Raw genomic sequence first — 27814 nt, 5'->3', positions numbered from 1 at the left:
AGGGATGGTGGGTTTTATCTAATGTATTTTAGGAAATCTATGGAAATGATCATACAGATTTGTTGACAGGATGAAATCCATTAATCGTTAAGTATATCATTCTTAGTACTGAACCATCTTTGGATTACTGGAATAAACCCTACCTGGACAAAGTATATATTTCTTCTAATGCACTACTAGACTCTATTTCTAGTATTTTATTTAGCTTTTTTTGTTGTTGTTACATATTTTTCAGAGATATTGGCCTATTGTTATTTTTCGGGGGTAGGATGGTCTAATCTTTGATAGGTTTTGGTATCACTGTTATCCTGGCTGCATAAAAAAGAGGCTGGAAGCTTTTAGTCAATAAAAATCCAATATGAACGCGTATACGCAGTTATTATTACAGTTTAGTTTATGAATTAAACAGGATTTTGTGTGCTGATGCAGTGACCACCACTTAGATTTGGTTTCTAAGAGAAAAATAAATTCCAAGTTTCAAACAACTGACTTACATGAAAATTTCTGGATGAACATTGCTGGAGTCTGTCTTTATCCTGAGATTCTATAGCAAAACTCCCTTAAGGATTTTAAAGGGTTTTGAATACACCCATTTCCAGCCTTCTTTTTTTTATTTAAAAGGGTATTAATTTTCATAGAGAATCTACACAATGCATGTATAATAAAAACATGTCACTTTAACTCTTCTTTCGCTAATCTGAAATACCTCTAAATTCATGTCCAAACTGAGATAAGACATTGGTACACTTCAATAAAAATGCATAAGCATTACAAGATGTTAAAACTGATGCCACATCTGAGCCCAGCTTTGTTTTAAAAGGGGAGACGAGGATTTCCTTAGATGAAAATTGTGGAGAGAATGTACCTGATCATGATCAACCTCTACTGGCTGCTTCTTAATGATCCAGGTGATGGACTCAGACAGGGCTGGACCAGGGAGATACTGGACCTACTTGGGTCCAGTAATCTAGAAAGGTGGGCACCAGGCAGGAAGTGCCAATGACCCAAATTCCATGAGAGCGTCCTGGCCAAGAGATTGGGTTACTGAGTCATTATTTAGTAGTGAAAACCACTCAGGAATCAGACGACGAGGTGATGGTTCTCAGGGAGTATGCGGAGATGAACAGTGGTCCAGAGGAGCTTCAGGCCCTTCTGAGCAGCTACCTGAAGAATCGCTGCTTAGGATGGAATCATGCCCAGCCTTTGTTTCTGCAATTAACTGTGTATTTTTTATATTCCCTAGTGGGAAAACAACCAAAACCATTTGATCTCTCAATTCTAGTGAGGCTCCAGCAGGTAGTCTCCTCTAAGTATTGTTGGGAGGTATTAGACAGTGCCCAGCGCATAAAGAAGGAGGCTTCACTTCTTCAAGGGAGACTGAGAATTTTCCTTTTAAAATGAAATGCAGAAAAACAAATAACCCCATTAAAAAATGGGCAAAGGACATGAGCAGACACTTCTCAAGACATACAAGTGGCCAACAAACATGAAAAATGCTCATCATCACTAATCATCAGAAAAGTGCAAATCAAAACCGCAATGAGATGCCATCTTACAACAGTCAGAATGGCCATTAATAAAAAGTCAAAAGACAACAGATGTTGGTGAGGCTGTGGAAAAAGGGAATGCATATACACTGTTGGTGGGGATGTGAATTAGTTCAGCCACTGTGGAAAGTAGTTTGGAGATTTCTCAAATAACTAAAAACAGAGCTACCATTCAATGCAGCAATACCATTATTGGGTATAAACCCAAAGGAAAATAAATCATTTTGCCAAAAAGACACAGGCACTCATCTGTTCATTGTCACACTATTCACAACAGCAAAGACACAGAATCAACCTAGGTGCCCATCAGCGGTGGACTGGATAAAGAAAATGTGATAATATATACACTATGGAATACTACACAGCCATAAAAAAATGAAATCATGTCCTTTGCAGCAACATGGATGCAGCTGGAAGCCATCATCCTAAGCGAATTAATGCAAGAACAGAAAACCAAGTACTGCATGTCCTTGAGAGAACTAAACATTCAGCACACAGATATAAAGATGGGAACAATAGACATTGGGGGTTACTGGAGAGAGGGGTAGGTTAAAAAACTACCCATTGGGTACTGTGCTCATTACCTGAGTGATGGAATCCGTACCCTAAACCTTAGCATCATGCAACATACTTACGTAACAAACCTGCACATGGTACCCCCTGTATCTAAAATAAAACTTGATAGAAACAAAAAATGAAATGCAGATCAGGAGGAGTCAGAATTCTGTACTAAATGGGGAGAGGAAGAAAGAGGGAAATGGAGAGGAAAGGAGGGGGAAAGAGGTGGGGACCAGAAGGATACAGTGGGGGAAGAAAGGGAGGAGAGAATATATGGGCCTCCAGAGCACAGCCCTTTGAGATTCTGAATATAGAATCTCAAATAATCTGAATATAGAAGAAATAATCTTGGGGGGCTGGACAAAGGCATCCAACCTGAAGGATGTGGGTCATTGTTCTTTCCAGCTGGACAAGGCAAGTTTCTGTAGAACTGCTCTCTGCTCCCTGCCTGTGGGATGGCAGCTACAGAAAAGAAGGCTGCTCTGGGTGTGTTCACAAGGACTTAGAAGGAGCCAGTGTCAGGAACAGAGGAGGGGACAGCAATATGTTCCTGAGTCCCCAAGTCCTCAGCAGCACCGCAGGAAGCTCATTGGCCCACCCACATGATCACCTCTGTCCCCTGCAATGTGACCCAGGGCCAGGGTCATTCATAAATTACAGGTCTCCTTCTAAGGCAATGTTCAAAGAGAACCGGAATACAGTTCCCCTAGTTAAACTTCCCAATTCAAAGTGCCTTGGTAATGTCGCCACTCTTGAGATTGAAACATAAAATATATTTCAGGTAATTTAGGAAAAATACTACCCCACGCTTAGTTGATGGCATGGAATCCACCAATTTCTATAGCTCTTTATGATGTTTGCCTAGCTAAAGAACAAAAAATGAGAAAACATTAAAAACAACGGACATCTCACTGTAGAACTGGAATGAAATATGAATTAAAAATGACCATCTGGTGATTATCTAAAAACAAATCACAGTCTGAAACCGCTGAAACTGGCAATTTAGAATGTTATAAACATTGCCGAATTAAACTGGACACAGAATACATGAGCAGGCTGTCTGAAGTTGTGCCTGTAGTCCACAGGGAAAGGTGCTCCTGCTCCACTCACCTCCCCCAGCCTTTCTAAGCCTTGGCCCACAGGGACCCTGGAGGCTGAAGCTCTTCAAACAGGCTACAGCACATGAAGGCGAGGCTTTCGGCACAGACCCCTAAGTCCTCAAGGGCATGTTTCAGGAGCCTCAGTATATAAAGCACGTTTTCTATTAATAGCTTTTGTATTTAATGCTTTGACATCTGGGGACTTGTTGACACCACAAGCACTGTCCCTCCCAAGGTTGGCTGATTCCCAGAGAGAACAGACAGCTGCAAGAGCGCCCTTCATTTGCAATCCAGAGCTTACAGCCCCGCCATCTACTTTATCAGGCTCTTACACCAGGGCCACTGTTCTCCTGCACCAATCACCCCACGGTCAGGTATCAGCCAAGTGGGGACAGCCCCCTAGGCCACAGAACACTCTGAAATTATTCGAAGTAGCCAATCCCAAGCCTGCATACCCTGCCTCGCCTGTTCCTTCCCACTGAAAACACAATAAAAGCTCTTGCCCGCATTTTCCCCTCACTTTCTCTGCCTCCTGACCAACCCCGGTACTTCCTCATGTGGCCCTGCACGGTGTGTCATGCCTCCAGCTTCTAGGGATCTGGGAATAGGATCAACTTCTTCCTTCATGACAGTCATTCCCATGTCTGCATGTTCTTACTATACCTGATTAAAACAAATCCCAGGTACCCTTAAAACACTCTGCCTCCAGTGCAGATGAAAGTTGGGAGCATGCAGGGAGCCTGCAGCTGCCGAACCTGCAAGAGCTCTGGGGCCCCATGAGAGTGTGGCCTACGGATTTTTAACCCCAGTCCTCCATTAGCTAGCTGTGTGACCTAGCAGGAAAGCACTTAACCTCACTGAGCTTCACTTTCTTCATCTGAAAAATGGAGACAATAATATTGCCATCAGAGAGTTCCTAGAAAGATAAACTAAGTACTTGGCAAATATGGAGTCACTTAGCACTCATAAATATTAGTTCCCTTCATGAGGATTTCCTAGAGTTTACGGCCTTTATCTTTCTGTTTAAAATACATTCTTCTGTTTAAAATGTATTCTTTTTTATTTTTTGAGACAGAGTCTCACTCCGTCACCCAGGCTGGAGTGCAGTGGCGTGATCTTGGCTGACTGCAGCCCCTGCCTCCCGGGTTCAAGTGATCCTCTTGCCTCAGCCTCCCGAGTAGCTGAGACTACAGGTGCCCGCCACCATACCCAGCTAATTTTTGTATTTTCAGTAGAGACGGGGTTTTGCCATGATGGCCAGGCTGGTCTCGAACTCCTGGACTCAAGTAATCTGCCCGCCTTGGCCTCCCCAAAGTGCTGGGACAACAGGTGTGAGCCACCACACCTGGTCTAAAATACATTTTACATTGTAACCATTATTTATTTATTTGCCTTTATCCTTTTATACCAGTGCTTAAAAATAGAAGCCACAGAGGTAATTAATTTTCTAGTAGCCACATTTAAAAAGTAAAAAGAAATAGATGAAATCCTTTTTAATAATATAATTTTACCAAATATATTCAATATATTATCTCTTCAACACGTAATCAGTAAGAAAAGTTACTGAGATGGTTTATGTTTTTTCCATACTAAGTTTTAAAAATCTGTTGTGTATTTTATACTTCAGCCCATCTCAATTTGGATGCTACCTTTTTCATCAAGATACTTGATCTATATTTAGATTTAAAAAAATTTATACTTGAAAACATATATATACATATCCAAATGGTTCCAAACATTCTTAAAAGTTTTTCTTCTTTTTTTCTTTGGAGACAGAGTCTCGCTCTGCCGCCCAGGCTGGGGTGCAGTGGCACGATCCTGGCTCACTACAACCTCTGCCTTGTGGGTTCAAGCAATTCTTGTGCCTCAGCTTCCCAAGAAGCTGGGATTACAGGCGCCTGCCATCACGCCTGGCTAAGTTTTGTAATTTTAGTAGAGACGGGGTTTCGCCACATTAGCCAGGCTGGTTTCGAACTCCTGGCCTTAAGTGATCCGTCTGCCTCGGCCTCCCAAAGAGCTGGGATCACAGGTGTGAGCCACTGCGCCCGACCCAAAAGTTTTTCAATAACTGAATTGAATATCAGTTTTTCAATTGAAATTTAAGTGAATTAGAAGTAAATTAAATCTTCATTTCCTAAGTTACACCAGCCACATTTCAAGAGCTCAACTGTCACATGTGGCTTGTGATCACTCTATTGGACGGCACAGTTTCATGCCATTTAAAATATATCCTTAACCATCCTGTATTTCAAGCACTATTTATCTTACCAGTGTATGGATCCCAATATTCTTAAAGTAAACAACAATATTATAATGTTCTATCTTTTCATTCTAGAATACACCACATCATTTAAAGTTGGTGAGTTTTTTTTACCTTTAAAAATACTCCTATCACAGCCAAACCATTTTCTTCCGGTGCTGCGTCCTCAAAGTTTTCAAATTTGACTGCATTCCAATGCACTAAGTGCAGCTGAAACACCATGGAAAGAGGGTTAACACATGACTACACAGAATCTCTCCAGAATAAACCCACACCCTCAGTCAACCTATGACATTTAAACATGTTTCCTCACCCAAAGTAAAGCCACTAAGAAAACCATATGACAATCCAAAATGAGATAGAAACAAAGACCAGGAAGAAATTTAGGCAAGAATAGCAATTAATATTTCTTTGGAATAAAAGGACTTAGGGAGAAAAAATAAAATTCATATAGCAAACTGAGTCGCATTTCAGTAAGGGATCAACATTTGCTCGTTCCCATTCTGCTTTCCATGAAATACTAACATCTAAAATCCATTTACATTTAAAAGAGAAAATGTTTACATTGAGAAAAATAAATTATCCTTATAGGAATTAGACAACACTTGAAGACTGGCTGGGTGCAGTGGCTCACATGTGTAATTCCAAGACTTTGGGAGGCCAAGGTGGGTGGATCATTTGAGGTCAAGAGATTGGGACCAGCCTGGCCAACATGGTGAAACCCCGTCTCTACTAAAAAAAAAAAATACAAAAATCAGCAGGCGTGGTGGTGGTGGGTGTCTGTAATCCCAACTTCTCAGGAAGCTGAGGTGGAAGGATCGCTTGAATCTGGGAGGCAGAGGATGCAGTGAGCCGAGATCGTGCCTCTGTACGCCAGCTTAGGTGACAGAGCAAGACTCCATCTCAAAAAAAAAAAAAAAGTTGAAGACACACTTCTTCTTTGAGAGATGACCACTTAAAATGTTTTTATTGTTGATATTACATTTAAAACTAAATTACTGCCAGGTGCGTTGGCTCACGTCAGCACTTTGGGAGGCTGGGGCAAGAGTATCACCTGAGGCCAGGAGTTCAAGCCCAGCCTTGGCAACACAGTGAGACCTCGTCTCTACAAAAAATTTTAAAATGAGTTGGGTGTGGTGTTACGCAACTGTGTAGTCCCTACTACTTGGGAAGCTGAGACGGAAGGATCACTTGGGCTAAGAAGTTCAAGGTTGCAGTGAGCTATGACTGCACCACTGCACACCAGCCTGGGTGATAAAGTGAGATCCTATTAAAAAAAAAGCAAAACCAACAAACCAAACAAAACCTAAATTACAAAAAAGTTATAAGAAGCAATTATATTTCCTTATGATCTCCCTATATTTTTGCTATGGTTTGCATATGGTCTGTTTGGTCCTGCCAGGTCTCATGTTGACACCTGCTCCCCAGTGTTGGAGGTGGCTTCATGGGAGGTGTTTGGATCACGCAGGCAGATCTCTTATAAATAGCTTGGTGCCATTCGGGTGGAAGTGAGTTCTTACTTTTAGTTCCCAAGATAACTGATTTAGGTTTTTTCTTTTTTTGAGACAGGGTCTCACTCTGTCACCCAGGCTGGAGTACGGTGGCACAACTGTGACTCACTGCAGCCTTGACCTGCTAGGCTCAAGTGACGCTCCCACCTCAGCCTCCCAAGTAGCTGGGACTACAGGCATGTGCCACCATGCCTGGCTGGGTTTTTTTTGTTTTTTTTTTTTAATTTTTTTTTGTATAGACAAGGTCTCACTATATTGCCCAGACTGGTCTCCAATTCCTGGCCTCAAGTGATCCTCCCGCATTGGCCTCCCAACGAGCTGGGGTTACAGGTGTGAGCCATTGCGTCCAGTCACAGAACTGATTGCTGAAAAGAGCCTGGTACCTCCTCCTTTCCCTCTTACCATGTGATCTCTGCGTGCTGGCTCCCCGTGGCCTTCCAACATGAGGAGAAACAGTTTGAGGACCTCACCAGATGCAGATGTGAGCAGCATGTTTCCTGTACAGCCTGCAGCACCATGAGTCAAGTAAACCTCTTTTCTTTATAAATTACAGTTTCAGATATTCCTTTGTAGCAACACAAATGGATTAAGATAACTTCTCTACAAATCATTCCTTGTCCACCACTCATGAACTTATTTTCTGGCATCACCATTCCCCCAAGTCTCCTAAGTGAGACACCTCAAGGTCTTGGTTAACTTTGCTTTCTCTTCTCTGGAAGAGGATGTCACCTCCTAGTTCTGTTGCTTTTATTTCAGAAATGCTTTTTAAAAGTTGCTATTTTCTATATTTCTATTGCCTTCATTTAATCTCCAACCACCTATCACTTGGATTAATCTCAACTTGTGGCCCTGCATTGCTGCCTGGGCTAATCTAAAAACATAAAGTTACTGGCTAATTAAAATCATGCTATGCCACTCTCTCATTTACATATAACTAGTTTCTGATGAGCCTGCCCTCCATCTACCCTATTATGCTTTGATGATCACCACTCTCACTGCCTCTCCCCACAACACACATTCAACATTCTGGCCACATCATTTTGTTTTTTTGTTTTTGGTCATTTCCTGAACATTCTATCACATCTGCCTTTGCACGACTTTCCCTCAGTCCAGAATGCCCTTCTAATGCTCTTGGCAAACTTCCATACATCCTTTAATACCTAATATAAATGGCTCCTCCTTAGTGAAATCATCATAGACTCCGCTGAGTAGTCTGTATCACACGCCTTCCTCTGTGGTCCCATAGCCCTTTCAGAAACATTTTTCAAACCACACTTGCTTTATAATTTTAATTTCAAGCATTCTTCCCTCACTAGACTTTGCCCTTTGGGTGGTTGACAATTAGTACTCCTGGCACTTCGTGCAGTGCTTTGCACATAGTTGCCACTCAGAAAATGTTGGATACATAAATAATGATAAAATTCATACGTGTTATTAGGTGGCCACAAATATAAAACGTGCTTTTCTTGCCTAATTATCCTTCTGCTCTGTATTGTGATCTTATATTTTACAATGTAATTAAATAGAATTACTATTTAATATAGAAGTTATTTGCAAAGTAAGCCAGCAGAGGAAAACTAGTACATATTCAACACATAAACACACAGAAAATAGATTTCTGGTAAAGCTTTCATTTCATTTCATGCCCTTTCTTCTATGCCAATTACAAAATCTGTACACAGAGATATACGTATTTGTTAATAAAAAATATTACCTATACTAGAAGGAAACGTCCATAAAAAAGAAAAGGGAATTTTTCCATACACTGAAAAGTGAGTCCAATGATCATCCAGAAAGCCCATTCAGGGCATATACCCAAAAGAACAAAAAGAAACATTTGTACACCCATGTTCATAGCAGCGTTATTCACAAAAGCCAAAAGGTAAGGAATAGATAAACAAATGTGGTCTATCCATATAATGGAGTATCATTAAGCCTTAAAAAGGAAGAAAATTCTGACACACACTACAACATGGATGAACTCTGAGGACATTATACCAAGTGAAATAAGCCAGTCACAAAAAGACAAATACTGTATGATTACACTCATATGAGGTGCCTAGAGTAGTTCGATTCATAGAGACAGAAAGCAGAATACTGGCTGGGCGTGGTGGTTCATGTCTGTGATCTTTGGGAGACCGAGGCGGGCAGATGACTTGAGGTCAGGAGTTCAAGAGCATCCTGGCCAACATGGTAAAACCCCCCTCTACTAAAAATACAAAAGTTAGCTGGGCGTGGTGACAGGCGCCTATAATCCCAGCAACTTGGGAGGCTGAGGCAGGAGAATCACTTGAACCTGGGAGGCAGAGGTTGCAGTGAGCTGAGACTACCCCACTGTACTCCAGCCTAGGTGACAGAGCAAGAATCTGTCAAGAAAGGAGAAGGAGAAGGAGGAGGAGAAGAAGAAGGAGTAGGAGAAGGAGACGGACGCGGAGGAAAAGGGGAGGGGAGAGGTGGGGGAAGGGAAGGGAGGGGAGGGGAGGGGAGGGGAAGAAGAAAAGAAAGAAAAGAAAGAAAGGAAAGAAAGAAGGAAAGAAGGAAAGAAAGGAAAGAAAGGAAAGAAAAGAAAGAAAGAAAGAAAGCCAAATACTGATTGCGAGGAGCTGGAGGGAGGGTGAATGGGGCAATACTGTTTAATGGGTAAAGTTTCAGTTTTGCAAGATGAAAGGATTTCTGGAGCTAGATGGTGGTGATGATTGTACAATAATGGAAATGTACTTAATATACTACTACTTAACTGTATTCTTTTTTTTTTTTTTTTGAGACGGAGTCTTGCTCTGTCGCCCAGGCTGGAGTGTAGTGGCCAGATCTCAGCTCACTGCAAGCCCCGCCTCCCGGGTTCCCGCCATTCTCCTGCCTCAGCCTCCCGAGGAGCTGGGACTACAGGCGCCCGCCACCTCGCCCGGCTAATTTTTTGTATTTTTTAGTAGAGACGGGGTTTCACTGTGTTAACCAGGATGGTCTCGATCTCCTGACCTCGTGATCCGCCCGTCTCGGCCTCCCAAAGTGCTGGGATTACAGGCTTGAGCCACCGCGCCCGGCCTGTATTCTTAAAAATGGATAAGATGATAAATTTCATATTATGTATATTTTACCATAATTTTTTTTTAAATTCCAATGACTTCCATGCCATTGCTCACAAAGAGGTCAATACTGTCATGGAGAGAGTTTGATCTGTCCTCTGTTAACATGACACTGTTTCTTTAACTCCTTACAAGACCACCAGATCTTGCCCTCACCTGATTTATATGTAGAATCTTCAAATTCCACGAGGAAAGAGTACCCATTATTCCAGACGTGGAGGCAGGTGGCTGGATCATAAGAGATGGTGAGCGGTTTTAAGCCGGCATCATAAACACTGTCCCTCCACCAAATGTTGATGGGTGACTGTTGATCGCCCCCAGGAACCAGGTCCACGCTCTCCCAGAGTGGATGCACTAGAAGAAAGCAGGTCAGGCTATTATCAAGACTGTCCACTATCTAGCATCACATATGAGGCAATTCTACTTCTGGAGACCCTGTCAAGGCTAATGGGAACTAACAGCTTTAGCAATTAGCCATTCAGGGCCTTAATCAGCTGACTAAAGCAAAGGCTAAAAGACAAGCAAAGGCTAAAAGCAGAAGAACAGCATTCTGCCATCTTGAAAACCCAACTCATCTCAGTCTGCCTACTAAGCTCACCTAAACCAAGTGCTATCAGTCCTGTGATAACAGTAAAATGCATGGAGATTAGTGCCATGTGGAAATAGGTATTCATAAATGAGTTTCTTTTCTTCACTGAGAATTTCCGAAGCCCTAAGCCCCCAAACTAGCTCTAAATACAAAGACAAACTAATTTGATTTTCAATAACAGACTTATTTTCAAAAAACACACACAAAAAAAATGGGGGCAGAACTTTGAGAAAGGAAATGTTCAATCAAGTATTGTGTTTAATTGGTTGGCTGGTAGAAATCAAGGCTCGCATAGCCTGCATCCTTAAGATGCTCGCCCCACATAACTGTGCATGCTGAGTTGAGTTCACCTCCTATGTAAGCAAACTCTGAGGACCAGGCAGCCATCCTGCAAAACCTGGCTAGAACATCGGCACTGCTAAGGTCCCTGGAGGTCGCAGTGTGTCACAGGGATGTGGAGATTATCTATTAAGGTGTACACATACAATTCATCCCCCACAGGCACTGAAGACATTGCTGATGCTGATTGTCCTCCAGAGTCAAGCACCAGGTCTCTGTAGCAAGTCCCTAATAAGTATCAGCAGACTTGCTGATAACACAGATCGGCCTGTTGAGACCCCCATGTGTGATGAGCAGAACCAATGTGTATCAGTTTGGGGTGGTCCAGCTGCCTGTCCTTTAGAAGTACCATGGATGGGTAGGATCAAGAACAACAGGAAAACTAGGAGAAACATGTATTGAGAGAAATCATTACCAATGACCCCTCTGCATCTCGCCCTACCACTAAGAATGGGTCGAAGGATTTAAGAAATAACTAGGCAGCTCCTACCGAGTCAAATCCCCCAAACATGGCAGAGACACCCTCTTGTTTCCATAAAAACCAGAAACTTCCCTCTGGTTTACTCTTACAGGGGGACAGTTCTCCTGCTTCAGTAGCAGCCCAAAGATGGAAGTTTAAAATCTTAGCTTTAGCTTTATTTTTTTGTGAGGGTGGGCAAAAGTGTCCTGGCAGTACAGACACTGAGCTCTCTTGGGAGTGTCCAGACTGGTGGTCTCATCAAAGAGAGTGACTATGGCCCTAGGGGACATTTGGCATTGTCTAGAGACATTTTTCATTGTCACAACTGGAAGAGGGTGCTACTGCCATCTAGTGGATAGATGCCAGGGATGCTGCTAAACATTCCACAAAGCAGAGGAAGCCACCACTGCAAAGTTACCCAGCCCCAAATGTCAACAGTGGCCCAGTTGAGAATCTCAGTCTACAGAAACTCAGAATATTCTTCTCTTTTTCCTACTTCTTCCTATAACATAGTATTCTCTTATCTCTAAAGAGATTTAAACCTATTTAAAAAAATTAAGTTCTACTTTAACTATAAAGGGTAGACATGCAGGTTTGGTATATGGAGTGACACTGAGGCTTGGGGTCCCAACGGTCCTGTCACCCCAGCCATGTGAGCATAATACCCAACAGGTTGAACCCAATGTTTTAATTTTTCTTAGTATGAAAGAATTCCTCACAGAAGAACAATAATTTTCCATTAAATTTAGGAGCCAAAAATTAAAAATGCATTTGAACTGGCACAATATTTCAATACTATAATCTGATCAGAATGCAGATTCCTTCTAGAAAGCCCTTAAAGGGCCGATTCTATTTTTAAAGATTCCTGACACAAAGAGACTACGCACCTTCCCCTCTGAGATACTCAGTGGTTGATAATGTGAGAATTCATATTCTTCAAAGCCATTCAAAGCCATTCTCCTGTGAAGACTAGGGAAGAACTGGAGTCACAATCAGCTCCCTAAGATGATGCCTTGGTCACCCTTAATTGTTCCCCATTTAATTCATGAAATGGGAAGTATCAACACTCACACTCATGCAAATACCAGCCCAAGACAACTGGGCCTATTCCTGCAATTGCTCTTTAATGACCATAATGACACGATCAATTTATGCCCTTGAGTTTACAAGTTCAGCTTCCAGAAGGTTTTCTTTCCTCCTACCCACCTCCTCCTTTTTAAACAAAGACCATCCATCTAGGCTAGACCATCCAACCCACTGTGGGGAGAGGCAGTCCTTGGTCACTATCCCCCTATTGAAGCCAACTTTTTGCCAAGGGCTTGTTTTGCTAATGATAAACTCACACTTTTCTCTTCCTCTTCCCTCCCCTTCTGCCATTTTAACAAAATACAGATAGAAATGATTTCTTGGCAGTTGTCATACTTTCCCTCAAAACAGGAAGGTAATGACGAAGCATTCTAACAGAGGCTTCATTTTCAGGTTTTTCTTATGTGTAGAAAGTGAAGAGACTGTGACTGTTTCAATCATGGTTTAAGTGAGCGAAGGGCACACTGTCATTAAAAAGGTGTCAATAATCTCTCACTGATGAGCAAGAAAACTCCTTTAGATTTCATGGTGAGGATGCACTTGGTCTTAGTTCTTATTTATATGCCTAGTCCTGTGTTTGACTTATTTTATGCTTGCACCACCTATTTCTCTAGCCTCCTTGTATGTCCCTGGGCTCTTCAAATATAGAAAGCTCATTTCTGCATCAAGCCCCTTAGTTCCTGATTCTCCTCCTCTGCTGGAATCAATTTCCCCTCATTCCGCTTGGCACTGGCTCCTGTGACTACCCTATTATAACATGATCCCCTTGAATTTTTAATCATAGCCCTCTGGTTTTGCCCTTCACAACATTATTACATGGGTATAGTTACAATTTTATGTACACGTGCTTAGTTATCGGCCTCCCCCACTGCTCTGCAAGCAAGCTGGCTTTTTTTTTTTTTTGAGATGGAGTCTCGCTCTGTCGCCCAGGCTGGAGTGCAGTGGCCCAATCTCGGCTCACTGCAAGCTCCGCCTCCTAGGTTCACGCCATTCTCTTGCCTCACCCCTCCCAAATAGCTGAGACTACAGGTGTCCGCCACCACGCCCAGCTAATTTTTTGTATTTTTAGTAGAAATGGGGTTTCACCATGTTAGCCAGGATGGTCTCCATCTCCTGACCTCGTGATCCGCCCACCTCAGCCTCCCAAAGTACTGGGATTACAGGCATGAGCCACCGCGCCCTGATGCAAGCTGGCTTTCAACTACTATGGTAGATCGAATGAATCAGATGAAGCGTATCACTGAAGAAGTTTGCTTCTTTTTGCTTTATTTCCCATTACTGCCACGGATCACATTATTTTTCTTTTTTTTTGAGACGGAGTCTTGCTCTGCCGCCCAGGCTGGGGTGCAGTGGCCGGCTCTCAGCTCACTGCAAGCTCCGCCTCCCGGGTTCACGCCATTCTCCTGTCTCAGCCTCCCGAGTAGCTGGGACTACAGGCGCCCGCCTCGTCGCCCGGCTAGTTTTTCGTATTTTTTAGTAGAGACGGGGTTTCACCGTATTAGCCAGGATGGTCTCGATCTCCTGACCTCGTGATCCGCCCGTCTCGGCCTCCCAAAGTGCTGGGATTACAGGCTTGAGCCACCGCGCCCGGCCCACATTATTTTTCTTTAACAATCATTCAGGTTTAGCTCTTCCTCGCCTTGCCCAGACCACTAGCCTAGTTCTGAACCCTACACCGCAGACTTCACACAAAGCCTCTTGGTCACTTGTCCTCTTTTCTCACTTCCCTTTACCCTGAGTTCAGCCACTCAGTTTTCCCAAATTACCAGCTTTGTCAGGGTGCTCCTGTGCTGAAGACAGTATATCAAGTGGAAACTTCTGGGTCCAAGTGCCTGTGTTTTTCTATTAGAACCCTCCTCATTTATCTAATCATTCTCCTCATTCTTTCCAAACGCTGGTGTTCCCATGCTGCCCCCTTGGTCAATCCTAAACGAGTGGTGCTGTAAATTTAAAACACCCAACAGGCTTTGAAGACTTGGTGCAAGGTAAAGAATGTAAACTCATTAACAATTGTTATATGGATCACATGTTAAAGTGATAATATCCTGGATACACTGGGTTAAGTAAAATGTTACTAAAATTAATTTCACCTGTTTTCTTTTCCCCTTTTCTAATATGACTATTACAAAACTGAGAATTACATGTGGCTCAATTATATGTCTATAGGACAATGTTGCCCTATACCCTCACGTGCTTTTTATCTGGTCCCTTGCTATGTACCACCCTTTTTATGAGGGATGTGCTATTTCCTCATGTAATTGAAGACCACCTGCGTAGGCCTTGGCCTTAGTGCAGTGATGGGATACACAGGGATCCACTGTATGACTTGGCTGAGGATGATCGCAGGATCACAAATTGCCTTGTTAGAGCATCAGGGCTGTAAAAGGCACTTGGATGCCAAGTCCATTAGCCATAGGATACACATGCAGTTATCAGCACAGGAGACTAAAAGCCCACATTTCTTGGCGGTCAGTTCCAGGGCTAATAGTCAGTCCCAGGTAGCTGAAGACAACCCTGAAGCCATTAGTACAATTCCATGGGACTCCTAATCCTCCCACTGTTTCTCAAGATCCTTTGAAAGTTAATGAAGACAATATAGTCTGGGGCATCCCAGCCTATATCAGAGGTCTTTAGGAACACATTGCACAACAAGCCTGTTAAAACTCTTGTCCTCATCTGTACAAACGCCCATGACAAGTTTACCTATATAACAAACCCGCACACATACCCCTGAACTTAAAAGCTAAATTAAAAAAAAAAAAAGTATTGTTCTCCAGGCTTTGGTTCTTCAAAATTAATTGGAAAAATAATAGAACTTTATAATACAGTTGAATTCTAATATAGATCAGTGCTGTCAAATACAACTTTCTCTAAAGATGAAAATGTCATTATGGTTAAGTTGTAGTCACGTGAGGCTATGTTAACGTGCTTAAATTTACAGGTAAATACCCATAATGGCTACATTTAATTGTGGCTACATTTTAGACAGCACCATTCTAGTCCAAGTTATCCTAAAAGGAAATGTTTCTTTTCTTTCTAAAAGCAGGGAGATCATGAACATTAAGAATCACTGGAATAATATTAAATTTGTACTATTTACATTATAGCTGATAATCTTTATATTTCATGAAGAATTAACATGATTAATTTTCCTATGGTCTAAGATCTCATGCCTAATTTTTTTTTTTTTGAGACGGAGTCCTGCTCTGTTGCCCAGGTTGAAGAGCAGTGGCACGATCTCGGGTCACTGCAACCTCCGACTCCCAGGTTCAAGAGATCCCCCTGCCTCACAGCCTCCTGAGTAGCTGGGACCACAGGCGCGTACCAGTATGCCTGGCAAATTTTTTGTATTTTAGTAGAGAAGGGGTTTCACCATGTTAGCCAGGATGGTCTCGATCTCCTGACCTCGCGATCTGCCCGCCTTGGCCTCCCAAAGTGCTGGGGTTACAGGCGTGAGCCACCGTGCCCGGCCACCTAAATCTTTTTATGTGATCATTATGCTAAATTTCACTAGATGATACACTAAGTGAAATTGATTTTATTTTCATCTTGGATAACAGGTGTAGGCTTTTATTTTTATCTTGTTTTATTACAAGTCCCTCAAGTTAGGACTTTCAACAGTTACTGTCTGCTACTTGAGATAACAGCAAACAGCAATCTGAGTTGACAGCTAAAGATTATCTGTGGAGAGCCTTGGGAGCAAAGATATGATGAGCACAGAGCACAGGGCTGACCTGAAATGCTGCTTTCCGAATTTGCCACAACCTCCTACTTTCATTCACTCCTTATGCTGCTTTGCCTCCTCTTAAAATGGTCAGACTTAAAACATCTGAGGCAGGCACTGAGCCTATGATGATGATAACAATCAAAGTACTAGAAGTAGCTGCCACAACTGAGTTTCTTTTCTTTTCATTTTTTTTTTTTTTTTGAGACAGAGTACAGGTCCTGGCTCATTGCAACCTCTGCCTCCCAGGTTCAAGTGATTCTCCTGCCTCAGCCTCCTGAGTAGCTGAGACTACAGGCATGCCCCACCATGCCCAGCTAATTTTTGTATTTTTAGTAGAGACGAGGTTTCACTACGTTGGTCAGGCTGGTCTTGAACTCCTGATCTCAGCTGATCCGCCCGCCTTGGTCTCCCAAAAGTGCTGGGATGAGCCACCGTGCGCGGCCACATAACTGAGTTTCTAACCCTCAAGAATCTCGGGTTATTCTTGGTTACAAGTGTACACTAGCCTTCCACTGGGGTACTGAGCTGTCAGAAACAAGGAGAATTGTTTTTACAATTGAGCAGATGAGGGTCCAGAATATAGGAATAGGACCTGCTCAAAGGCTCAGGGCAAGAAAGACCACAATATTCTTCTTGGGGCAAACAGGTTGGAACAGTGAAATATACCACAAACAAAATCAAATGGTGACTTTCACCTGTTTTTTCTAGTAACTTGGAAACAAGAACACATCATATAATACAGCTATTAGTCAAGCGAACCCCACCTCCTCGGGGGACCACTGTTTGGTTTCTGTTGGCACTAAAAGCAGCAAACTATCCTAATGGCATAGGCTGACTGGACTTTAGGGATTTAACTCTCAACTTTCAGAAAAAAAAAGACAAACAAACTAAAGATCGAGGCAGAAACCCCACACTCACACAAAACGTTAGTAACTAGATAAATGACTAAATTTTTTCCACTTTAAGCCTTAGAATGCAGTGCCAGGGTTTGGAATAAGCCAATCTGGGTAGGATATGGGCACACCCAGCAATCATAAATTTGTTATGACCCCGACCAACTCATCTCAACGAGAACATAGTCAATGTTGGGATAAAACAAAATAAATTTGTAATAAAAAATTCTTTTGAAGCAGTTTCAAGTCAATGGATCCAGCTAGATCAACATTATTAATGGAATTCCTTTTCTTACGTGCACGGAGGTTCAACAAGGGTAAACCCAAAGAGCACAATCTGAGAAACCTCAAATTCTGAAACAAGCCAGTATTTGAAAACTATGTAAATTCATTGTGAATAGTGAAAAATATATTTAAAAAACTAAAAGATATATTTAGCCAATTCATTACACACATCTCTCCACCATCACAGACATCTCTCCTATCATCTCAGTGGTTCTCTCCCAGGGTTATTTTGCCCTCCCTCCCAGGGGACATTTAGTAATGTCCTGAAACATATCTGAATGTGATCATTTGGGGAGTGCTACTGGTAAGAGATCAGGGATGCCATTCAACATCTAGTGAGCAAAGGGCAGCCCCCACACCACAGAATGATCTATCCCCAATGTCCATCGTGCCGCAGTGCAGAATCCCTGCAACATCCAGCTGCGGATAGTACCTTGTATTTCCAGGAGGGGAACAAGATGAGAAAGGCTTGAGGAAGACCGTCTGCTGCATCACACGATCTTCTGTTTTTACAGCAGAGCACACACCTGCAAATCAGTCAGCTAGAATTAATTCTGCAATTCTTAACTCTGGAGAGAATATTCTGAAGCATGAAGCCACTGAAGTGCTTGCAAACATTCATGTGCAGCTTCCTGCAATTTAAGATTCACAGAAATAATCTGCAGTTTGTGGATCAACCTTAGCAAAAAGACAACTGCTAACAATAAATAATAAAGAACAGGTTCCAGAATATCTGAAACCTTCTCCAGTTTCTGCATGACATCAATGTAACATTTTAACATTTGTCAAGAAGGAATGTTCCATATTTATTTTACTGGACAAATAGAGAAACAGTTATTCTCACAGTCCATAAGGCATATAAGCTCACACTGGAATGCCAATGACATCATAGCTACAAATGCTTAACACACGTGATTTTTATAAAACCAACAAGTCTTTTCTCCTCTCTTTAATGAAATGGTGTACTCACAGGTTTATTTCTGGATTTTGTAAGTACAAGTACAGAGGCTGCAGGATGGCCTGGGCCTTGGAATCTAGAAACTTCTCCACAGCAATTTGCATGGGGACACAGGACAAGTGGCCCTCAGGCTGTTCATCACCACCATCTTTACCCTGAAACCTTGATCAGTTCCCAAATAACTTGCAGGAACCCAATAACCTAGAGGGAAGAGGGCAGAGGATTGAAAGCTGTAAACGATAGAGACTTAAGATCATGAGAAAACTTCTAGGTAGGACAATATTCAGACTAGTAATACACACCCTGAGGTGGAGGGAGGACAAATGGGAGTCAATTATCCATCCATTTTTGTTCCTCAAACTCACTGGTCACCCCACGATGACAGACCCACTTGCTTTCCCTCACATTCACTTGGTGCTCCTGCCTGCCCACCAGCCACATGGACTTTAGTTCTTCCAACTCCTGCCTTTCCCTCCAGCTTGTGCAGATGCTCTTCCTTTCCTGGACTCTCCCTCCATCTGTGCATGGTGAATCCCTACCACCACTTCAGGTGACTGACACCAGCATCCCTTCCTCTAAGCTCTCCCGACCACGTGCTCACCAGGTCAGCCCAGAACTGCTTTGTGGTCACAGTGTTTATCAGGGTCGAATTAATACCTGACCAGGAATGTACTTTATCACCGCATCCTCTTCAGTATCTAAGCCCCATGGTGGCAGGGACCGTGTCTGCCTTGGTCAGAGCTGTATCTCTTAGGGACACAGTGCCTCATTCAAAATGGGTGCTGGGAGTACTAGTCAAGTGACCCGAGTAGGCTCCCTTGGGGACAAAGATGTTGGTCCTAATTTCAACAACTAAGAACTGTGCCATGCCTGCCAGCACGCTCTGAGACAGTACTAGGGGGTCTTTCCTTTTCTCAAATGCCATCACCCATTTGTAGGGATGTCTATACTCTTAAAACACTTGTAAATATTTCTCCTTTGAGAAGAGGGTCTCATATCCCTAGCTAAAAGATCCAAAGGACCGCCCAAATCCTGCCTGATCTAAAAGAGGACCCTCCCGATGAACCCCATCTAGTCTCACAGAGCTGGGATTCTGCCAGTTAGCACTTTCATTTCAAAATGTATTGTCATTTCTTGTGCTCCAAGCATAGTGGTGGGTGCTATGATGCAAAGATGACCAAGACTTGAACTGTACCTTCCAGGTATGTAACTTCTCCCTTAGGAGTCTCTTGAAATGCACATAGTATGGGTAAGAAAAACACAGAGCAAACCAGTTCACAGCAGGGTGTTTCTGCCATCTCAGATTCTGCCTTCTCTTGCCAAAAGACGGGCTCTTAGCAGTATGGCCATGCTGGGGTGGTGGTGGGGGTTGAGGTAGGTGGGAATGGGTGGCAAAAGACACAAACATAGAAGTTGAGGGGCACTAAAGACACATTTCCCTTACAAATCTGAACTTTATTTCTTCATACCATCTTTCCAAGAAGAGTGTAAGATACAAAACCCACACCATGGTCCTCAGTGATGCTGAGCAAGGAGGCAAATGTGCTTTTATCCTCCCCTCTCTTTGTGCACATTCATGCTAGTTACTGGCTGTGCACTAGCTCCTCTCCTCTGCACTGCTGTCCTTGACTCTGCTCCATCTAAGCTAGAGGGAAGACTACACCTACGTGAAAGGAGCGAGCATCATCTCTATGTGCATTGTGAAGTAAAGCACAGCAGGATAAGAAGCCAGTCTTTTGGCACAGTGCCATGCGCTTTGCTTTGTGTATGTGTCACTGTGCGAATGTGCGCTGAACTCAGGGAGCCAGAGATGTGCAGCCATTACATTAAAGGGGACTGGTAGGAAGTTTGTGAATCCCATAGAGGTTCCTTACCTCTAGGCTTGACTCCCTACTGGAGGTCTTCAGGCCAATGTATTAGTTTGTAAGAAAGTACCATAGACTGGGTGGCTTAAAATTTTTTGTTGTCTCACAGTTATGGAGGCTAGAAATCTGAGGTCCAAGTTCTCTGCAGGGTTGGTTCCTTCTGAGGGCAATGAGAGCTCTGTCCCAGGCCTTTCGACTTGGATAGTTAATTTTATGTGCCAACTTGGGTAGGTCATGGTACCCAGATGTTTGGTCAAATACCAGTTTAAATATCACTGTGAATGTATTTTTTAGATGAGACTAACATCTAAATCAGTAGACTTGGAATAAAGATGATTACCCTTCATGTGAGTGGGCCCTACCCAATCAGTTGAAAGCCTTAAGTGAAAAAAAGACAGGTTGCCTGAGGAAGAGGAAATTCTACCTCCAGACTGCCTTTGGACTGGAGCTGTGCCATGGCACCAGTTTGTGCTCACAATCCAGTCTGAATGTGTCCCCAAAGTTCACATTTTTGAAACTTAATCTGCAATGCAAAAGTGTTGGGAGGTGATTAAATCATGAGGGCTCTCCCCTCATGAATGGATTAATGCCATTATTAGGGGGAGCTGGTTAGTTTCTGAGGTAGTGGGTTCCTGATAAAAGGATAAATTTGACCTCGTTACCCTCCCTCCCTCCTTCTTCACCCCCAACCTCTCCCACCCCTCACATGCACATGTTCGTGCCCTTCTGCCTTGTGCTATGGGATGACGCAAGAGAAAGCCCTCACTAGATGTTGAGCAGATGCTGGCACCATGCCCTTGGACTTCCCAGCCTCCGGAATCATGAGCCACATAAATTTCTGTTCATTATAAATTATCCAGTGTCAGGTATTCTGTTACAGCACAAAACTGAGTAAGACAGGCTGTAATATCAACTCTTCCCTGGTCTCCAGCCCGTTGGCCTGCACTGCAAATTTCATGAGCCTACATTCATGAGCCAATTTTTAAAAATAAATCTCTCTCTCCCTAAACACACACACACACACATGTGCGCGTGCACATGGACACACACAGGCACACCCACATATACATACGCACACACACACACAATTGGTTTTGTTTCTCTGGAGAACACCTAATAAACCTTGCTTCTGGTAATTCCTTGGCTTGTGTCAGCATTAAGTCCAATTTTCATAAGCCATTCTCATCTTGTCTCCAAATTTCCCCTTTAATTAAGGACACCAGTTATATTGGACTAGTGGCCACCCTAATGACTGTAATTACCTCTATAAAGACCCAATCTCCATATGAGGTCACATTCTGAAGTACTGGGGCTTAAGACTTAAACATATATGAATTTGAGATGGGAGGATGCAATTCAACTCGTAACAGCCAGTGACACCTAAAGTATGTCTGCGTTGCCTAAAAGGTGTTGACAATTCTCAAACCAAAGTTAAAATCACTTTTGTTTCGTTTTATCTGTTTGTGTAAATACAGTTTTTAGTGGGAGTGTGTATGTCAAAATGTCTAAGGACATGAAAAATCACCTTGTTGAAGCCATGTAAAAGTCTGGCTCAGGATTTAAAAGACAGACTGCCAATAAGCTTTCAATATCTTATCTTGATAGTACCTGGAGCCAGGTGAGAGCATCTGGTTTTTAAATAACTTCACTATCTGAATTCACTTAACAGGTTTAAACAGCAATAGACCATGGGTCAACTGAATTTAGAATTTGTTTTTCCCTTATTAGGGCAAACTTCAAACTTGTACAAAAAAAAGGTGAGAATAAATCACCTATATATCCAATACTCTATTTCTTTTTTTTTTTTTTGAGACGGAGCCTCGCTCTGTCGCCCAGGCTGGAGTGCAGTGGCGGGATCTCAGCTCACTGCAAGCTCCGCCTCCCGGGTTTACGCCATTCTCCTGCCTCAGCCTCCCCGAGTAGCTGGGACTACATTAGCTGGGACTACAGGCGCCCGCCACCTCGCCCGGCTAGTTTTTTGTATTTTTTAGTAGATACGGGGTTTCACCGTATTAGCCAGGATGGTCTTGATCTCCTGACCTCGTGATCCGCCCATCTCGGCCTCCCAAAGTGCTGGGATTACAGGCTTGAGCCACTGCGCCCGGCCCCCAATACTCTATTTCAACAATTACCAGTTTGTGGCTGGATAGGGCCTAGGAGAGCTAAGTCTTTTGTGCTATACATCCTTTGCTATCACTGATTATTCATGTATGCCTTGGATATTACTAACATGTTCTTTTTCTGTTGTTTTGCAGCCTTAGAAATGTGTGAAAAAAGAAAAGAGTCTAAGTCTTTAAATGTCATTCATAAGTATTTATTAAATGCCTCATAGCTTGAACTCCGCCTGATTAAGCGACTTATGCAAAACAGACGTAAAAGTACTAACCAAAGGTTACAATTATATTGAAAAATTCCTTGATTGGCATCAGATTGACTCTTCATTTTCTCAACTCCTGATTTCAAAAGGAAGCCTGCCTTCTGCAATTTCCTGAAACTTAAATTAAGATATTACGCTGCTATGTCTTAAGAAAGCTTAGCTTCCTCCTCTCATTCACTTCTTCCTTGAGAGCGTGATCCCAATCTGAGGTTGCCAAAGGTTTCAAAATATATTTCTTATACCTGATTTGTGTGTTGCAACTAACTGCCCCAGTGTGGCCAGTGACATGATGAATTTCCCCCTTTCCATCAAATTTCCTTAATATTCATATGCAATCACAAGGCACTCAACCTTTATTCCATTGCAACTGTGAGCAGTGGCAGCCTTTTTGCCTGGCTCCAAGAACAGGGCAGCTACGTATAGGCACAGAGAATGGTGCCCTTGCTGTTTTGGCCTTTCGGTTAATTCCAGCCCAGCCCACGTACTGATTTAAAATACCCCAGAAAGTTTTTCATTTCCAAAATATTCAAGAACAGTCCAGCTTTTCACTAAGTCCCCGAAGACGGGGAGGTGGGGTGAACTTTGGTTCACTGGGGACTCTGATGCAGGCGCTGCGAATAGTGACTCCTCTGAGAGATGCGCAGGGGCAGCATTTCTTACCAGAGATTTCTGACTATTCTCCAAACTCCAGCAAGACTTTCAAAGTGCATAGTGGAAATGGTCAGATTATCAGTAAAGGAAGAAGGGGAAGCAGAAAGCAATGTGGTATTCAACGGCTAACAGAGAACATATAAACAAATTAAGGTTTATGCATCTTCGTTAACTCATTTCCCAAGTTTTTCCAGCAAAAGTAAACGTGAGGGAAGTACACTGATATTAATACTAACGCGTTTCCAGCAGCCTCAGAGCAGCAGTATTTAACGCTGAATATCACACAGAATCCCAGTCACCAAGAATGTCTGCATTTTGGAGGTTCCTCTCCTCCGGCTCTGGGGCAGGGCACAACAGAAAAACTCAGATTTGTCCACGGGACACAACTGTGCTTTTGATCTACTCTGGGGTGGCTGTGTCTGTCCATAGCCCCTGGCATAGTCAGGTGGGAAGATCACCAATGTAGACCCGAGGGAGTCCCAGCTTGCTGCTCCTCAGTTTCTGGAAATGCACTCCTCTCATTCCGCAATGTCTCTGGGAAAGCTGTTCTACTTTTTAATAGACAGAATCCTAAAAGGATGTCTGGTGATCCTCAAAGTGGATAAAGAGAGCTAGAGTGGGGAAGTGGCTATTTCCCCGACGCCAGCCTCCCACTCCCATTCCTCAGAGAAGCCCCGCCAGGACCCCGGCCAACCTCGCGGAACCAAAAGCTTCCCTGGCTCCAGAGCCGATAGCAGCACGCGGTCGTGTCTGCGACAGGTGGCAGAGTTCCTGCCCTCTCAGGCAGACCACGCCCCGATGCTGCCGATGCTCCTTACTGCCTCCCGCCCTTACCCGAAGGACTTACCTGAGCCAGAACCTCCACGTTCGCTCCCGGGACCCGAAGATCCTGCACGCGGCCATGTTGCCCACGCCCCCTCACGTTTACCCACGTCCCCACGCAGCAAACGTCATTTCGTCATTCCAGGCTACGCCCCTATCAGTCCCGCCTCTGTCCCCGACCCAGGCTCAAATCTCGCCCTGACCACGCTTCCCCTGCGCCGGAGTCCACACCAGCTCTGCGCTCTGGCTACACATCTCCTGTCGCTGCCACGCGCCTGCACGCTAACTTGCCCACGCCTCTGCCCTCCGCCTGCTCCACCATGTTTGTTACGCCCGTCAGAGCAACAAGACACGCCCACACGTAAGGACCGCGCCCCCACGTTCGAGGCACGTCTCTGCGTTCCAACTACGTCATGTCCCTACTTCCCTTGCCGCCGCCACATCCCCTGCCCATCACTACTCCGCTGCCTGCCTTTCCATCTGTGGCCACTTTCCCACGCTTCAGCCAGTCTGCGCCTCTGAGCGCAGTTCGTTTCACATACCAGTGATCATCCAGTCACAACTATTCTGCCTACCCTACCTCCCTCCCTTGGGCCCACGTCCTTACTCCGCCTAAAGTATGCCGACCCTCCCGCCAATTCGAACATCTTTTTTTACACCCTTGGGACTACGCCACGCCCTTCACGTAAGAGCTAAGGACAGCTCGTTCGGGTCACGCCCCTGCGGTACGCCTGGGCCACGCCTTTTCCACTAAGCCTTGCTGCCTGCTCTCCTCACTGGCGGGGCCGTTCCCGCCGCGGCTAACCCCTTCCTTTCTCTAGGAACAGGCAAGACCCGTCTGGTCCGCGTCACTTCTCTTCCTGCATTCCACACCTCTCCTTTCTGGCCAGTCCTGGCCGTCCTCCTAGGCCACATGCCACAACCCTAGGGTCCTCATTGGCCACGGGCATCCGGCGCATGCGCACTTGTCTACCTTAAGTTCTGGCCACGCCTTAGGTTCCCAGGCCACCCACTTTTGGTTCCACTCTGGTCACGCGTCTGCCGCCAGTTCCACGTCTTCTGCGCTCCTTTTAGGTGAGAGACTTGATTCCGGGAAACCACGGAGGAGTTGGAGGGGCCCACCGGTCTCTGGAGAGAACTGTCCAGGTCCTGGAACCAAATGTCCGCGGCATTTATAGAGTGAAATGAGCCTGCGGATCTCTGATCCTCTCTTAAAAAGTGACTTTCTCCGTGTATTTTCTAACTCTAAACACCACTACTCGTTAAGCAAAAACCGAGTAGGAAACAGAACTGATGGGCCAGTGGGGGAGCAGTGTTCCTTCTAGCTAGGTTTCATGTCCTTTAGCTCGACATGGAGATCAACTGGAACCGTGTTCCTTCCAGCCCCTCAGCGAACTTTAAATGCTAGGGAGATGCATGGAGTAAGCACACTCCTCTACTTCCTGATGTGTTCTCCTGTTGACTTTTCCTAGTTGCTTGGTGCTCTAATGCTGTCTAGGTCCTGTCGAGACACCACCACATTCAGACCTCTGTTTGCAGCCCCCTGCTCCAAGATTACTCTTTTTTACTCCCTCCACTCGCAATTCTGGGTTCACAGGAAAAAAGTGAGGAGGTTATTACCAGCTTTTCTGTCCAGAAATTTCTGAACGGTCATTCTTGGAGGATGGACACTTTCCATTAGCCATTCATTCATTCATTTACTCAAGACAGATTTATCAAGTATTATGTTCCAGTAAGAAATAAGACCCAAAGAGATTACAGACTGAGCTTCCCCAACTCAAGTTTGGATGGCACAAGAATTGAGAAAGTTAAAGATGGTGTAATAAAGGAGTTGATAGGTGGAAAAGGACTTGTTAAGTGGTGGTTTGTTGTTCTAATTAGCAGGAGTATTTTGGGGCAGCAAACATAGGAAGCCACTTTTATAGCAGTTAGTACAGCTCCCTTCACAAGAAATTTTCAATCTTCATTTAAAGTATTCTCTTTTCACTTGTATAGAGGACTACAATTTTTCCCTCCATGGCAGTGAGATTTACTATATACACTTCTACATATGCCAGCAATCAAGATTTTATGATCACATATAAAGTGTAAAAGTTCCCTTCTCTTCCCACCTTCCATCCATTTCTGCTTTGAAGACAGTGGAAGTTTCACAAAACTGAGCTACAAGGAGCACAGAGTAAAAGACAATTTTCAACAAAACATTTTTTATTAAGCTTACCCTGGCTCTGAGAACTCTATCTCATTTATATAAAATGTTTCCAACGCTAATCATTTTTTGCATGAAAAATTAAACACACCGGAAATAGAACCAAGTGCAGCCTGTGTAAATTACTGCATTGATTTTTATAGCATTATTTATAGCATTATTTTCTCCCAGATGATTTGAGGCTGCATACCAAAATATAGGCAACACTGTATAAAATAAGTATTATAGGTTAAGGAACCAGAGGGGAAATTCATGGAGGGAGAATAAATGATGTAGCCAATGGTGAGATTAACACTCAAGTATGCACACTTTCAGATCCAGAACAGTTGTTGAAGGTGGGCAAGAGATCTCACTCTAAGCTTCCATAGAAAACAGGAGATAACAAGTATTTTAAAGTTTTGCAGTGTTCATAAAAGCCAATCAATCAGGATTTTGTTTGCTTTTGAGAAGCACTTTTTAAAAAAAAATAATTTTTAGCCCCAAGGCAAATCCCAGTTCATCATCATGATGACGCTGTGAGCTACGTGGGAAATAAGTGTCATACGTTGTTACACCACCATTCCCTCAGTGGAAACTGTTGGCATAATCACAAAGCACAGGGCACTGAATCGATTTCATGAACCATCCAAAATTTCCTGTTCAACTGAGTACACAGCCCCACAATGGTCTGGTTTAATTCAGAGTAGCATTTAGATAATCTTTCCCCATAATGGCGCATAAGCTTCAACTCACATGTCAACTCCCATTTATTCGTATTAGTTGGCTGAATAGCTCATTTGGGGTGGCTGAGTCCATGCACAGAAGGAAATAGTTCTGAAATAGATAAAAAAATTTTTGTCATGGGTGTGGGATGAGCAAATGGCTGCAAACAACAACCTGTCATCTCTGATTTGTAGTAATAGGGATCTCTTGTGCACATCTTTTAGGCAGTCCACAAAAACATTTCTCATAAGACTTTTGATGAATTTCAGACAGTAGAGGGTTCAGCATCATCACTGGCCAAAACCTAGGAGCAGAAATTCTGAGATATTGATTAATGCATATGTCTTTAATGTTAATGGGAGCATATAAACTAAAAGTGATGTGGTCTGATCCCGCCCCCGCCCCCAACCTTTATAGAGGTTGGCAAAAGAAGTACCTATTGTCAGAGCTAAATGTGACTGGGTGACCTCCAGCTGGCGGGCAAATGAATGATTAAGGATGGAAAATACTATTTCATAGACCATGGCTATAATACTGTTAGCCTAGTAAAAAGAGAAAATTGACTTGCCAAATCATGAGAAAACTCTTACACCTGGGCAACAGTGGACCCAGCTAAACCTGTAATAGAAATGTCTTGCTTTTACTACATGAGACCCGTTATAAAGTATTAGTCTCTGTGCACAAGATGAGACACACAGACACACATACATCCCACTTAAGAAACTGTCCTTTAAATTGCTACTTTAGGAGCATAAAGTTGGCAGAATTATACTCACTCAGTTGGTCTGAATTAAT

General features: G+C 43.5%; 1 long non-coding RNA gene across 4 annotated transcripts; it reads right to left on the bottom strand.

Annotated features, from left to right (window-relative positions):
* Positions 1-1372: 1372 nt before the first annotated feature.
* LOC104664528 lies at positions 1373-24948 on the bottom strand. Of its 4 annotated transcripts, XR_004058291.1 has the most exons (5): positions 24137-24948; positions 10216-10413; positions 7379-7482; positions 5580-5675; positions 1373-1389 (listed from the first exon to the last, which is right to left on the bottom strand). It is a non-coding gene; the product is annotated as an uncharacterized LOC104664528 (long non-coding RNA). The 4 variants fall into 4 exon arrangements; XR_004058289.1 differs by lacking the exon at positions 1373-1389 and having other exon boundaries at positions 5154-5675; XR_004058290.1 differs by lacking the exons at positions 1373-1389; positions 24137-24948 and adding an exon at positions 12335-12408 and having other exon boundaries at positions 5154-5675.
* Positions 24949-27814: the final 2866 nt, after the last annotated feature.

This window comes from Rhinopithecus roxellana, chromosome 7 (genome assembly GCF_007565055.1).
Source record: "Rhinopithecus roxellana isolate Shanxi Qingling chromosome 7, ASM756505v1, whole genome shotgun sequence".
In the NCBI taxonomy this organism is placed as follows: Eukaryota; Metazoa; Chordata; class Mammalia; order Primates; family Cercopithecidae; genus Rhinopithecus; species Rhinopithecus roxellana.
This window is presented reverse-complemented; position numbering and strand designations above follow the sequence as displayed.